The following is a 16,606-nucleotide window of genomic DNA, read 5'->3' as shown; positions in this document are numbered from 1 at the left end:
CAAAGAAGGAAAGTGATCGGCCTCTCGGTTCGCCCGACGTTTTACGGCCACTAATTTCGGAATCGCAAAACAGATTTCAGGCTTCTGACAATCGCTGAATTTTGTCACTGAGACATGCAACAAAATGGCAAGCTAACGGTGCACCATGTATTCGTAACGGCGACGCGAAGGAGCACTGTTTAATGAAAGTGCACTCATAGTGCACAGGTACGCAAAAGAGAGGCGCACCGGAGCAGACGAGCCTGCCGTCCGCCGGACTCGCTGGCTTTTTAAAGCGCGATCATCGCCGATTGCGTCACTCTTCGTTTCTGATCAGCTGTTGCTGAAAATTCCTTCACCTAGAGTATTAGTTTAAAATGGAAGTTTCACTTCAAATTTCACTTCATACGACCATCGATCGGTGAACCTGCGAGTGGCAGAGCGCCGTCACCGTCCCGGCACTTTCGTCGGTGCTGCAGACGTATTTAGCGCTGCCAAGCTTTTTCGCCTAATGCCAAGTTTATCGCCTGAAGAGATCGGGCTCGTCGGGGATGGGCTGATGACCACGTCGCAAAATAATCTGGAGCATCGAGCTCATTTTGCTTCTGTCAACACAGGATCCTATGGCACCCGCGCAGCTTTGTACTACCCGGAAGTACTGCCCGGAAGCCGCTTGCGCAGCGCCCCCTGGGCAGCCCAGGAGGCCCATAGCCGTCTGCCGGCTTTCTCTTTTTTGCGAACAGAAGACAAGTAGCTGGGACAGCTCGGACATATTGACGGCACGGCGTATGGTAACAGGACAGGCCGTTTAGGTTTGTCTAGAAGCCTTGGACTTCGCCACCACGCTCGCCGTAATACCGCTGCCTCTCTATGACGCTTTCCGAGAAACGGTTTTCGCAAACATAGTCACGAGACGTAGCTCCCAATCTTTTCAGGGAACAGCACGAGTCCACACTTCCAACCGTACCGGGTCAGTGGGAACTGTAAAGGTAATTACTTGTCTTTGCAGCACGCGTCGCCACTGTTGCAGTTCGGGACGACACGTTTCCGCCCCATCTCCAGGAAGCACGGATAAGTGAACTTGCCATTGTGCAACTTACAAAAGCACGCGAAAATCTCAGAAGACGGAGAGAGGCAAGAGCTAACCACTCGTGGTAAGGAGGCGGCGTCGGCCGATGTCGTCTGCTCGAAGTACTTCGTTTCAAGCGTGGTACGGCATGTAACTAGGGCAGTATTTATTAATAACTGCAGCTAAAATGTCCAGTATTTCTCTTTGTTTATTTTACGGAAAAACATCTAGCGATTTTTACAGTATATTCGATGGTATTATGAATTGTGTGCTTCACGTTCATAGAAGAACATGGAAATTACGGCAACGCGTTTGGTGCGTCATCTCTTGTGCTGCTCCGCAAGCTGCATTTTCTTCTCAACAAACAGTGACATTAAAGCGCCGCCCGCCCCCACTGCCCCAGCCCAGCGGATTCCCCTCCTCAAATACTTCTTTCTGCGTGACCGCAGCATTCAGTTGGGAAACTTATGGCAGGTTTTTGGCATTCTCCTGTCTCTGGTCCTTCACCCACAGATGAATTGTTTCTTGAAAAATCATTAACAAACTAGCCGGAAACCGTTGCAAATCTTGTAAAGCAATTATTTTGCACGACAAGCAATAACGTTTAACTATCATGCGATATTTATCCTCTAAACGATTCCCAGTGACTGTAGTAAGCCTATTTCTGTGAAATTAAGCACGTTTCTACCGTAGGTATTGATGTTACGGAACGTCGCCCATCACAGTTTCTGTTTTCGGGTAAATATTAGAATGCACCCTTCCAAATTTGTCTTTCGTTCGTGCGCGACGCCGTTTGGTCATCAACTGCCAAAGACAAGCGACTTAGCATTCCTGGATCGGCTGGACACACGGGCTTTTAGGAGCATTTAGGTGCAATTTATACCTCGATACGCCAACCTGTATGCAGGCATAAAAAATCTGCACGAAGGAACGGGCTTGCACTTCCAGTTCGAATTCCAGCTGGAGCGTCGCATTGAGCATCGTCTGCTACTTAATTACTGAGTACGGGCGCAAATCACACCCATGGCATGCCTCGTAATGGTCACCTCTACTTTCAAGATTTACCGATCTGCAAAAGCCCTTGTGGTTATCTACGTTTTGCAAGCCCCACCGCAGCAGAATGACATAAAGTCATGCACAATTACGCTGCGCTGACCGCAACCGGCATTCCACTGACGAGCAGTTCGCCACGGGCGGCGCTGTTCGCTGAAGCGACGGTTGTGCCAAACAACGGCCGCTCGGTCTCTATACGGACAGACGATCGGCCAGAACACTCTTCAGCGACCTTGGGTTGTTTCGTTTTCGAATATCAACTTGATCCTAGCGGCGGGATGCTACGGCATGGAGTTCGTTTCACAATCCCTTAGCGTTTCTCTCTCCCCACACCGTCCATGCTTCTCCTCCTCCTGACACGTGCGCAACAGCTCAGTGGCCCTTTTTATTACAATGGCGTTCCCGCTGGGCCAGTTCGGAGCATGCGCGAGTGAGCGGGCGTGGGAAGGGTTGCGCGGGATGCTTAAACGCCTCCGCAGAAGGATAGTGTCCCTTCATTGTAAAATATTTTCAAATGTGTTCTAAAAATTGGGCCGCGGAGGAAGGAGAATCACCAGTCCGGCGCAGCTCTGTCGTGCCGCAACACAGGGCTGAACAGTTCGGCAAGGTTTTTCGTCTTCGCCAAAGATGGCGGCTAAGCAAAATAGTTTTGGACAAGTTATAGTAAATTAAAAAAAGACCACCGAAGGTACTCTTCTTTTTTTAAAATAGGTCGCGCATGTAACGTGAAGTAGCGAGGCATGTCAGTCATCTTGAAGGGTATTCTTGGAAGCTAATGTGGAAATATATCCCAGCCATTTTAGGTGCGCAATCCATGTTGTAAACAAAGTTAACGGGACTTCGGCGCGCAGGCTCTAGCCTGTAAGGTAAATTTCTTGCGGCAGGCTCGTTCTTTGATTTCCTTATTAACAGTTTAAACGCCGATTCAGGTTTCTTGTAGTAAAGGTTTAGGTTCGTTGTTTCTTGCTTCGATGCGCCGATGTTGTGGCGCGTAGAAGTCTTCCGATGGTCTGCCTTGGTGCCTGATGGTTGCGGCACTGATGACACGACGATGGGAGTTTTTGAGGGTTTTTGAAGCTGCATATTTAGACGAAAGACACATACAGGATACTTACAGGCTGAAGTAGACAGAGTAAGAAATAAAGTGGGATTCCCGGTCAGCTAAGACTTTGTGCACGCGGCACCCCATCAGCGAAGGACTCTGACCTAAGAATACCCAAGTGGTGAGATCCTCCCTAGCCTGACCTGGGTAGCCCGGAAATTCGCCGGCTGTGCATAGCACATTAAAATCCTGAGGATTCGACCCCGAGACCTCGTGTCTCGGGGTTTTAATGGGTCACTTAGTCCCCACCCCCGATACACAGGCCTATCAGCATCCCCTGGCGATTTGATTAGTCGGGTGATCTGATCCGGGTTTAAACTGCGGTGGGCAACGCCCCCCGTAACTCTGAAACACTCGGTCACCCACTCTCACCAACCAAAAAGGAAAATATCAAAAGCAAATGAAACAGCTACAACAAACATTCGGAAACCCACGGAAACACGTGCAAGTGCCAGGGACAAGCTTCTACGAACGCGGTCTGCGTTGCCTGTTCCCACGGTTCTCGTCCAGACCCAGACAGCCACTCTACCCCAGCTCGAACCCATAACCGTCCATCTTAAGGAACGGCGGCGTGACTCCGAAAAGGTCCGCCGTTCACAGGCGATGCCCGGCTAATTGGACCGTGCGCCACAATCTGCAGCGCGTAGGGACAATAGGACACGGCGGCCGGCGCAGGCTTCGCATCTGCCGCGCCCATCCCGGGCCGCTACCCGAACACCCTCGCACGCCTTCGCTGCGCGCGCGTACGGGCCAACAAAGAGAGCACTTTCCCATAAATCGACCGCCGTCCAGCCCCAAGTGACAGCTCCAAGGTTCCCCGTCTCCGGCGGCGCGACGGACGGAATGTTTTTAGTACCAGCTAAACAAAAACGCGGTGGGACCAGAGCCCTGAGTGCCCTTCAGGCCGCCGTACCGCCAATTTTTTCCCCCAGGTGCACCATGCCCTCCGACCAAAACAACGCAGAGACGCGGCTACGGCCTAAGACAATGTGTCCTCACTCAAGCGGCGTGACCCAGAGGCCGTTTGCTCTTAACAAGCTGGCTGCCACAACGCCATTCATTCCGCATTCTCAGAACAGCCGCTCCCCCTGCGTCCGATACATTCCGCGTCGCTGGCGCCTGAATTCCTTGCACTTGTCAATGTATTTTTTCTTTGTTTCCTGCAGCAGGCTTGGGCTTGTTTGAGGTACGTGGATCGGGTGGACTGGGCGGGGTTGCAGAAGGAGAGAATAGGGATGTCGCACTCTCTGCTCCGACCATTTCGTTGTTCGCGACTTCAGCGACCCTGCAAGAGCAAAACTGCTCCGTTCTGCGCTTCCGTCGGCTGGAGTCCGAGGCGTTCGAGTGTTTTCTCTTGCAATTAACGGTAAGCGCAGTGCACCTATTGGATAAATCGCGAGCTCTACGCAATGTAAGTATTACCAAGTGAACATAAACTTATTGTGCGCCCAAAAGTTTTAACAAACGCCTAGAGATAAGAAAGAAGTTACAGTTACTACAAAACAGCTAATTATCAATTTCTCATAGTCGCACGGGCAAGAACGGTTTTTCTAGACAAGGACGGTTTGCGATTTCATCGCACGTTTTCTCCGGTGAACCTCCTCAACCCCTCCAGTCATCACGCCATACCTGCTCACGAAAAAGGTAAGCTCAACTGTACGCACTTCTTGCCATTCACTGCGTATCTACTACCGCGGCGATTGGCGGGGTGAAAGTGTTGCGCCATGACCCACTTGTCCTGCGCCATCTCGCTCCAAAACGGGTAATTGCGGCGAAACTGCTTCCACACGATGCTTCAGTGTTCCAAAAAATCTGACGTAATATTGCTATATTCAACGCCAGTTTATTTGCCCAGGGAGAAGTAGAAGACCACCCCGAAATTTATGCATTGTCTGCAGCATTGCTTGCATCCTTCGCAAACCCCGAAGCATCGTTAACGCGATTCACTGGTGTTAATAACCGCGAAGTGAAAAGCGCTTAACAGATTTGTGTTAGGTCAAAACTTATTTAGTGTATGTTACACCTCTGAATGAAATTACACCTCTGAATGACGAAAAGTTTAGGACGAATCGTCTTTTTCTGTAAGTGTACAGAGAATTTAAAGTAGAGTGCCTTGGTAAGGTTAATAGATGAATGGGCCTATGTGCTCATAAATTGCACTCTTCTCTCGCAGCGTATACCCCAGTGCGGCGAAGACGAAAACGCAAAGTCCTCACGCCAAAAAGCAAGAAGGTACTGGAAGATTTAGGGCGTGCCAAGCAAAGGTAAAAGAGGTGCTGTCCAGGTCTGAACAACGCGAGTCCCTGGGAGATGAAACCGAGGGCTGCATGACAAACGTTGCGACCACTTGTAACTGCAGCATTTTACCAGCTGCTCGACAGCCAAGTGAGAGTACTGGTTCGCGAGTAGAATGGAGGAGATGGCCGCAGGAAATGAAGCAGTTAGCACTGAGTCTATACTTTCATGGACCCAGTGCTTATCGGCAGGTCTCTAAGGTGCTATGCCTGCCTGATCCAAGGTCTCTCCGAAAGTGCTTGTCTGAAGTACCAATTACACAGGGAATTATACCTCGAGTTTTGCATTCACTTAAAGTTGCAGGAGCAAATTGATCTACAGAAGATCGGGAATGTGTAAGTACGTTTGACGATATGTCAATACGTTCACATTTGCAAAAATTATGTTTTCCCCGGTATTTCAGACGACGGCACGCAGAGAACCGCAGATGTGGCAAATGTAACCTTTGTGGCTCTCCTTTCTGAACTCTCGAAAGCCTGGGTTCAGCCCTTGGCGCTTGCAGTGGCCAAAACAAAACTGCGTGCAGAAAACATCAGACGACTGCTGCTTGGATTAATTGAACACCTCAGGGAATGTGGGGGTTTGTTAACGCAGTGGTGTGCGACCAAGGGTCGAGCAATGTTTAGTTATTCGAACAGCGAAATTTACCGCCTAAAATCCCGTACTTCGATGGGATGTATGTGAGCAGGCGTACTTCCGTTTTGACCCTCCGCACCTAATTAAGTGCAGGAGGAATAACCTACGATATACCCACAAGCTCCTTATTGGCAGTGAAGCTGTTGATTGGAGCTGCATTAATGCTTGATGTGAAAGCCCACACAAGCTTATTTTAAGAGTGGCCCCTAAACACACTGATTATCACATATACAAAAGCCTTTCAACAGCATGAAGGTAAAGTTCCCCAAGCAAGTGTTTAACCAGGCTGTTTGCATGGCATTGGCGGTCACGATTGATTGCTGTGGGTTTACTGGATAAGGCTGCTGAACCCACAGCGACATTCTTTCAGAGTATCGACAATCTGTTCGACTGCCTCAACAGTAAATCGCCGAAAATAACCAACTTTATAATGTTCAACTATGCCATCATTCACACTTCGGAACATTTGGACTTCATCAAAGAGGCACTCGGATGGATTGAAAGCTGGCGGTTTGACAGCCCCTTGCAGCCTTACAGCACTCGTGGTTGGCTTATGACGGTTCAACCTGTGCTCAGGCTGTGGGAAGACCTCTCCTGAAATTTTCATATACGTCCTGACTCGCTGCCTGCAGCAATACCCTCTGGAGAATTTCTTCGGCTCAGTGAGGGAAAAGCATGGTTGTAATGAACGTCCACATGTGTTTCAGTTTATTGCTGCACTAAACTACATTTCTGTTGGAAAGCTGTTCAATCTCACATCTCGAGAAGTCAGTGAAATTTAAGAGCATTCGATTCTTGCACAGCTTGCATAGCCTCAGAGTGTAGAGGCCCCAAGAACTGAAGCTGCAGTATTTACTAGCCCTACCGACAAGTCATACAAAAGCCTGCCAGATATTCTGGAGCAGAATGAGGTCTTTGTTATCCTTTCCCCGCCACTTGAGTGTGTTCTGTACATATAGCCTCTCAACGCACACGCCGTTCATTGCTGGATGGGGAAAGGGCCCTGTCAAGCCGCGTTTTGCAGCTTTTTCCCTTGCCCCTTCGATGTACCTTTTTTTTCTGTTCGATGTAACTGTGAGTGAAATAAACTTTGATTTTGACTTAGGGCTGTGCTGCAGCACAAAGTGTAAATCACAGCTCACTCGCCGGTTTTGTTACGCAAGGCTATTGCTTCACCTGAAAAGAAACCGTGTGCTAAAAGCACAAATAGAAAGAAAGTATGCCGGGAAGCGTAAGCTAGAAAAGTTGCAAAGTTTCTGCAACTTTAAATTTTAATTTGGTTTAACTAGTCACATGTTTCAAAAATCAGGTGAGGCATGAAGGCCACCTTCTTAACGAATTGTTGAAACCGAAAAACAAAAGGTAATGTTGTTCGTCAGCACAGCGTCTTAGCCATTGGGCCACTGTTTTAAACAGACTTCTGATTTTGGGGTTTTATGTAGCGAAGCGTATCAGCGGCGATATAGTGGAGGCCCCCAGATTAGTTCTGGCCACCTGTCGATGTTTAGCGTGCTGCGAAATACCTACCCCCCAGCGGTTTCTTTTCGCTCCATCGGAGAAAGAGCCGCAGGGACTGTCCTTAGAGCCGTCCTCGCGCTCAACAGCACAATGCCTTAGCCACACCAGTGGGTCACTGTTCAAGGGTTGTTGCACCAGTTGCTCTTTTGCAGACTGAACGCAAGCAAGTTCCTCTGTTCAAAGATTCTTCCAGCATTTGCTTCTCCATGCCCTGTTGCGGTAGCATTACAGCCGTGCGCTGATCTCAGAAGGTCTTCACGTCCGTCCGTGTATCAACGGTCGAACCCGGGCTTTCAGAGTTTGCGTGAATTGGCCCAAAGGCAGGATATGAAGCATATCTTTGCGTGCTTTGTTCAAGTATATAGGTTCCCGATTAATTGTGTCTCTGAACTCAGACGAATTTTTGGAAAGCCGAAGAACCGGTCGTGTCTTGAGGCATCCTCGAGAAATAATTACATATTGAGCGGAGCTTTCAAGTCCTTTTATTTAAACGCATACAATTATTGTGTACCTAAATGCGTGTGCAGCATTTTTTCCTATTCCTTGTTTTCCCGTTGCGCAATATTGAATGCCTAAATTTGCATCTGTCATATTTTTTCTCATGGTGCGATAATGTTCACATGTGATGTATACGCAATATATGAGTGTAGCACATGTTTTTATGCCTTCGAATCAAAGACGTCCTCGTATAAATTTTCAATAAAACAAAAGCAAAAAGAATGCTTGTGTGTCGCTCCGATTAATACTACCGCGACAAAACCAATTCGCACCAGCAAACGCACTATTACCTGCACGATTTATTCCTTCAAATAATTAGCGCGATATTTCATCCACGTACCTAAAGACGGGCGGCTGCCATTCCGACGCCCGGCCGCCTCAATCCCCGCTCGCCCTTACCACTTACCGCCCAACACTCGCGCCTCGTGGGTCACTCTCGCGCGAAGCGCGAAAGTTGGGCGAGCGGCGGTTGCGGCGGCCGGCGCGCGGCGGCCCGGCTCTGCCATGTGGCCTGCCGCGGGAATATGAAGTCAGCAATCCCCTTTCCACCCTCGCCACTCGTTGCCATGATGATTAATCTAATGCTTTCCAGACGCCACGTGCACCAGAGGAGGATTTCACGCTGTTGGTGCGACTTTTGCGGGAGCACAGTGGATGCTACAAAGACCACCCCATGTCCCGACCCTATCCGAGATTCGCGCACGCGCAATGGCTGGCTGTACTCCGTGGCTGGCTATCTGCAACCCAGAAGCCACCAGCACCAGCCACCAGCAGGTGCCGCCAGCGCGCTCCGGAGCCGTGCGCGCGCTTGCCCTAGACGAGCCTGCCGCGCACTGTACCTTCTTGCCACTAGCGCCTGTATGTGCAACTGCCAGGTACAAAAACCAGAATTATTAGCGCGATCGGCTTGACACCGGAGAGTATTCCGCAAGATTTAGCAAATTTTCCCGCATTTTCCGCATTTCCTCCATCCGTGGCGGGAGAACAACTGACAAGTTTCTCTCCATAGTCGTGAAGCGTCGCCCGCACGAGCGCCGCTTGACGACAAACTTGGCAATGACTCCGCCACACTAAGACTACGCAAAACACAACCCGTTTCTGAATGACTTCCTACCCGCCGCGGTGGCTCAGTGGCTAAGGCGTCGCGCTGCTGAGCACGAGATCGCGGCTTCGATTCCGGGCCGCGTCGGTCGCTTTTCTGATGGAGGCGAAAAGCAAAAATGCCCGTGTGTACAAGGTTTCGGCGCACGTTAAAGATCCCCAGGTGGTCAAAATTAATCCGGAGCCCTCCACTACGGCGCGCCTCATCGCCTGCATTGCGTCGGTGCGTTAAAGCCTACAATCAATCAATCAATGACTTCCTATCTCTGTAATGAAAGAAAAATCAAATGAAAGTAGCGCTCCGAAAGGTGCAATGAGCAGGTAAAATTAAGAATGGGGTTTCGGCTTGCTGTGGGCACTTTGTGATGTGGTGTTCAACATCACAAAAACGGAAGGGGAACGGGACAGACAATCGCCAGTTCCGTTGTTGATTTCTCAGTAAGCGAGGCATGATTGGTCGTGAAACAAAAGCCGAAATAACTTTGCAACGTTTGTTTTTAATAAAAGGGAAATTACCCCTCGTGTAGCGTAATTTTTATTATTTACTTTATTTTTTAAGTAATCCCCCTTCCTCAACCAACTACAATAGCACCCTTCGTATTTTTCTTCGTGCAGCTGCTTTTCTCTGTGGTTACACTTAGAGCACAACTCAAAAAAAAAAAAAAAAGACGACAGAAAGACGACTTTTAACGTGCTGTAGGTTGCGACGCACCGACAGTAACTGACAGATAAAACGAGCGCCTCCGATTTTACTATGTTCGGCGGGGCGATAGGCGTTCCTTGGATACGCACACATATCACCCCAGCGGTGCGATATGCGTGGGGGAGAGAAAAGAGGGGGTGGTGGAGAGCGGCCTTTTCTAGCCGCAGTACAGGACGCAGCCCACAAAAGAATGTTTGACTTGGGTGACGCAGAACCGTTATCTTTTTTTGTCGCTTTTAGTTTTGCACAGGTGGCGTCAAAAAGATGGGCTGTAGATACGGCACCTTCTCGTGCATATTTTGCAACCTAGGCTTTCTATGTCTCACGGAAGTCGACCGTCCCGCGTCACCTCAACACACTGTAGGAAAGCCCAACTTTACACAATGGGTTTACAGACCGGAGATGATAAGAAAATGAACATCAATCACCGGGAAAAAAAAACTAGCTTGTAGGGTCGGAATCGAACCTAGGTCCTTTGCGTTCTAACGACGACGTAGATCCCATGGCGCCATTCCGACGTGGCTGATTCTGTTATGGTTTTGGACTATGACTGAAGCTGCGTGGGAGAAAGCCCCTCGTTTGAACCTTTTTTCTGTGCAGAAAGGGGCTTTCATTTGTTCTGTTGTTCTTCCTTTGTGGTGACTAATATATGGTTCTTCTGAAACACGACGCAGGGTACCGCACCTTCTCTCATACTCTCACTTTTCAAAAGCGGCGCGCTTCTGTCCCATAACTTTTACTTGATGAATGTTCGTTCCCTCCACCGTAACGTAATCATACTACATACGTGAATTTCTTATAAATGTGCCGGTACATACTTGCTAATATTTGTTGTAGACTCCCGGAAACTATTCTGTTGCCATCAAATATGTGCAGATGCGGAATGATAGATAGATTGAGAGATATAGGTCCTAACGCTCACTTGCGAGCCAAGCGTTCCCCATGAACAGCATTTTTTGTTGCACACTAGACCTATATAAGCTAATGTTACTCTGGGCTATTAAACCTTTTAACTGCTACAGAAGGGTTGGTCGGCGGGAGTGTAGGACGAAAATGTTTTTAAGTGTGGCAATTTTAATGCGCGTGTCAGTGCTGTGCATCAATCGGTATAGTGCAGCTATCCATAAACGCAGTGCCATAAATGTTTCCTAATAAGTTTCATCATTATTATCATCGGCTTGATTTTGTCCATTCAGGACGAAGGCCTAATAGGGTTATTGATATAAATATTCTTCGGGGCATCACAAATTTTTCCTTGGAAGCGCGAAATACCACTGTCACACGGGCACTTCCAATTGCAATTCAGTCGATCCCGAACGTGCTCAGTGGGGTTCGGGTGCTGGTACACGGGCATCTTTAATCGCTTTCGAGTCCGATCACACTCGCACTGAATCCTGGTTCACCAAGCAAGATTGAGGTTTCCATGCGCGATCGGAATGGCGCAAGAATATTCTCGTCCCCGCTGAGTAATACCATAGAAGGTAACATCATTAAATAACGCCGCAAATTGTATCAAATACCTTGACTTAAACAAGCACGCGATAATATTTATGGAATTCAGTATGCCTACTTCTGCTAAATTGCACCTACAAACTCTCAACACCAGGGAACAATCCAGCCTGAAAACAAAACTGGCGTAGCTACAGCTGCCGGCTGCTATATCGGGTCTAAGAGTTTTCATTAATTGTTCTTGTTGTTTTGTCGCTATTGGGACCAATGTGAATACAAGCAGCCTGGAAGCCAGCCGTGGTCACAAAAGAACTGCTCAAAGACAGCCGTGCAGGCTTCGCACCGCTGCTACAAACAATCACGTTGCAATGGACGCCCTTGGGACGGCTGGTAATTTGGTTGACATAAGCTATACGTCTGCGCAGAGTTACGCGGTTCCAGCCGCAAAATACCGTATTTGGCGCCATTTGGGGTATGCGGATGGAACTTCTCAATAGAAATTGAAAGTTTACACATGCGGTGTAGCAGCGGCGATGCGTAAAGCGCGCTCGAAAAGTCAACCTGGCCTCGCTTCAATTCGAATTCGAAGTGCCGTGTCACAGGGGCATAATATTGCCGGTGTTAATACGAAACAGGTACCCATAAGTGAAATGTTTTTGAAGTACGAGCCTAAGTTTCGCTTTACCCAAGGTCTCGCTTGAACAGGTGTCTCCAGCAGTCGTTTTTCTAAGACGACAACAAACTTAAGACTTTGTAAAACTTTTAAAAAGCGCTCATTTTGAAATCGGGTATACCCCAAACGCCCCTAAAATATCGCTAAATGCAAGTAACTACCACTACTACGATACAACAGTATTGAGATAATAGCAGTATAACAAAAATCACCGAATAGATAGCACGAATGTTTATGAAAGATTACGATAAAAGGAGGCAACGCTCTAGCAATTTTCAATGACGCAAATACTTTTATTTTTATGCAATATCGACAACGGCTTTGTGCGTGCAGGTCGTGTTCATAGCGCCAATAATGTCCCCAACGTCATACCGGATTCACACATGTTCACCAGGACATAGAGATATCCAAGAGCGTATGGGTTCCTGGAGAGATTGAAGCAGTTGTCGTTGAAGTGTCGTACAGCAACTTCATAGCAGTCAAAGTCTCGCAGAGGCCGCTTCTCACTCAGAAGTCCTTCGGTGCTTTCTTTATTGTTTTCAGAGACTATTCTGACAATCTCAGCGACTTTCTTCTGAAGGAAATATCGCTTTCGTAAGGCCGACTGCAGCTTATGCTTAATAGATCGCCTTGCAGCAGGGTTAGAAGCGTCCTTTAGCTTGTTGCGAAGGATGGCGATGGGTACATCACGGCTCGACACGGGATCATAAGGTACCTCTGGGAGAACAATTGGCTTTGCATTTTTGGCTCCTTGGAATTCGCTCAACGAAAGCTTCCCAATACTCAAGTCACCGTATTCCATAACGTGACTAGTTGTCGTCTCATTTTTGACAATCTGGAACTGGTCGAGAAGGGTTTCCTTATGCAAGTCCTCTCTGTCCGAGTCCTCCATCCATCTGCAGCTGTAGAAGTCGCCCAGATACGTTTCCCTGAGCTTATCGTAGTAACAGGCATAGGAAGACTCGTGCGGATTGGCTGCCGTGGTTGCATAAACGTTCACGTTATTGGGGAGAAGGCCGTCAAACATAGAACCCGATTCACAGGCCTCAATGTAGATGACCATCTTAGCGAACTTCTTTTCCTCGTGCATCTTCTTGATAACGTTGACAAACGGCCTGGCGTGGAGCACATCGTGTGGAAACGCTATTAGCCCCGGAGCACCATGATCGGCGAAGTTCACGAACACATGGTCGTTGGGTCCACTAGCGATCACTTTTCCGCTTCCCCCCTTTACCTTCTTTCCTTGAAGGACGTCGAGGAAGTTCTGCGGTGTCACCAGCTTTCTGGTGTAGTCCTTGGGGACTCCTGGATAGACGTTGCTTCCGTTCGGGTGGTTGATGATGACACCCGGCGTTGGGTTGTAGGTGCTGTTGGCAATGTCATCATACATCATAACCACTATTCGTTCGTCAGGAATTCCATGATTACGGAGCAAGTGATACGCGTGACACACATTAGCCTGGTGCCGGTAGTTGCTGTAGATGTGGGAGCCAGCGACTAGTAGGGCCCAAAGCTTCGGTTCCTCTGCTCGCCGTTCTGACAATCGCGCTGACCTTTCCTGCCCAGCTCCGGTTGCCAGCCCGAAGGCCAGCAGGATGACGATGACTGTGGACTTTTGGGCGTTCATTTCGCTTCTGCTGTGAGGCTGCTGCTTTCCCGGAGCTTTTAAGGCGTCTGTCACGAGCGTTCCTCTTTTGTCCAAAAGCGATAATGCACGTGATCTTGCTACGGAGAGAACAATCAAGGTAGGAGCGGCCTGAGGAGGAAAGTGCGATAACATTGTTTGAGATGTTTCTGTGGAAGCGTATTGCCAATATCTTTGATGTGACAGTTTACTATTTCTGGGAAACAATTTTAGGCTTTGACTCCTGGAATGAGATTACGCACTTCTTGAACACACATGCTGCTTCTAGGCGGAAGTGGAGGCATTATTTGCATCGTAATTTTGTTGATTTTGTTGAAAAGAGGATAAGGCTTTTTGAGGTGAAATGAATACCGAAATATTTTCGTTCAATAAGTTACTTGGCGCCATGTTATAAAATTGGGCAGATCTTTTAAATATATTCTCAAATATATGTCTGAAGAAGTGTTCAAAACATGTCTGAAGAAGTGTTGTACATCTTAACAGATATTTTCACTCACTCACTCCGCACTCACTCACTCACTCATTCAGTCACACTCACTCACTCACTCACTCACTCACTCACCCACCCACCCCACCCACCCCACCCACCCACCCACCACACACCACCTCACTCACACACTCACTCACCACCACCACCTCACCACTCACTCACTCACTCCACTCACCTCACCCACCCACCCCACCCACCCACCCCACCCACCCACCCCACCCACCCACCCACCACCCACCACCCACTCACCCACCCACCCACACTCACACACTCACCACACACTCACTCACTCACTCACTCACCACCACACACACTCACACCACTCACTCACACAACACTCACTCACTCACACACACACACACTCACCACACTCCTCACTCACTCACTCACTCACTCACTCACTCACTCACTCCACTCACACACTCACTCACCACTCACACACTCACTCACTCACTCACTCACTCACTCACTCACTCACTCCACACACACACCCACTCACTCACTCCACTCACTCACTCACACCACCACTCACTCACCTCACTCACTCACATCACACACTCACTCACACACTCACTCACTCACACACCTCACCACACACACTCACACACTCACTCACTCACTCACTCACTCCACACACTCACATCACTCACTCACCACTCACTCACTCCACCTCACTCACTCACTCACCACTCACTCACTCACTCACTCACCTCACTCACTCACTCACACTCACTCACTCACATCACTCCACACACTCACTCACTCACTCACTCACTCACTCACTCACACACTCACTCACTCACTCACTCACACACTCACTCACTCACTCACTCACACACTCACTCACTCACTCACTCACTCACTCACTCACTCACTCACATCACTCACTCACTCACTCACACACTCACTCACACTCACTCCACTCACTCACTCACTCACTCACTCACTCACTCACTCACTCACATCACTCACTCACACACTCACTCACTCACTCACTCACTCACTCACTCACTCACTCACTCACTCACTCACTCACTCACCTCACTCACTCACTCACTCACTCACACCTCACACTCACACACACTCACTCACTCACTCACTCACTCACTCACTCACTCACTCACTCACTCACTCACTCACTCACTCACTCACTCACTCACTCACTCACATCACTCACTCATCTCACCACTCACTCACTCACTCACTCACTCACTCACTCACTCACTCACTCACTCACTCACACACTCACTCACTCACTCACTCACTCACTCACTCACTCACTCACCACTCACTCACTCACACTCACTCACTCACTCACTCACTCACTCACTCCTCACTCACTCACTCACTCACTCCCACTCACTCACTCACTCACTCACTCACTCACTCACTCACTCACTCACTCACTCACTCACTCACTCACTCACTCACTCACTCACTCACTCACTCACTCACTCACTCACTCACTCACATCACTCACTCACTCACTCACTCACTCACTCACTCACTCACTCACTCACTCACTCACTCACTCACTCACTCACTCACTCACTCACTCACTCACTCACTCACTCACTCACTCACTCACTCACTCACTCACTCACTCACTCACTCACTCACTCACTCACTCACTCACTCACTCACTCACTCACTCACTCACTCACTCACTCACTCACTCACTCACTCACTCACTCACTCACTCACTCACTCACTCACTCACTCACTCACTCACTCACTCACTCACTCACTCACTCACTCACTCACTCACTCACTCACTCACTCACTCACTCACTCACTCACTCACTCACTCACTCACTCACTCACTCACTCACTCACTCACTCACTCACTCACTCACTCACTCACTCACTCCACTCACTCACTCACTCACTCACTCACTCACTCACTCACTCACTCACTCACTCACTCACTCACTCACTCACTCACTCACTCACTCACTCACTCACTCACATCACTCACTCACTCACTCACTCACTCACTCACTCACTCACCTCACTCACTCACTCACTCACTCACTCACTCACTCACTCACTCACTCACTCCACTCACTCACTCACTCACTCACTCACTCACTCACTCACTCACTCACTCACTCACTCACTCACTCACCTCACTCTCACCATCACTCACTCACTCACTCACTCACTCACATCACTCACTCACTCACTCACTCACTCACTCACTCACTCACTCACTCACTCACTCACTCACTCACTCACGTCACTCACTCACTCACCACTCACTCACTCACTCACTCACTCACTCACTCACTCACTCACTCTCACTCACTTCACTTCCACTCACTCACTCACTCACAGTCACTCACTCACTCACTCACTCACTTCTCACTCACTCACTCACCTCACTCACTCACTC

General features: G+C 48.8%; 1 protein-coding gene and 1 pseudogene across 1 annotated transcript in view; one reads left to right on the top strand and one right to left on the bottom strand.

Annotated features, from left to right (window-relative positions):
- Positions 1–16,606, top strand: part of LOC144169166 (uncharacterized) — a 577,944-nt gene that overhangs the window by 321,999 nt on the left and 239,339 nt on the right. The gene's annotated exons all lie outside the window — the stretch shown is intronic.
- On the bottom strand, positions 12,346–13,743 carry LOC144169161 (legumain pseudogene; annotated as a pseudogene).

The sequence above is a fragment of the Haemaphysalis longicornis genome, unplaced genomic scaffold (genome assembly GCF_048455015.1).
Source record: "Haemaphysalis longicornis isolate Haplotype H1 unplaced genomic scaffold, Haemaphysalis longicornis Haplotype H1 scaffold_2, whole genome shotgun sequence".
In the NCBI taxonomy this organism is placed as follows: Eukaryota; Metazoa; Arthropoda; class Arachnida; order Ixodida; family Ixodidae; genus Haemaphysalis; species Haemaphysalis longicornis.
This window is presented reverse-complemented; position numbering and strand designations above follow the sequence as displayed.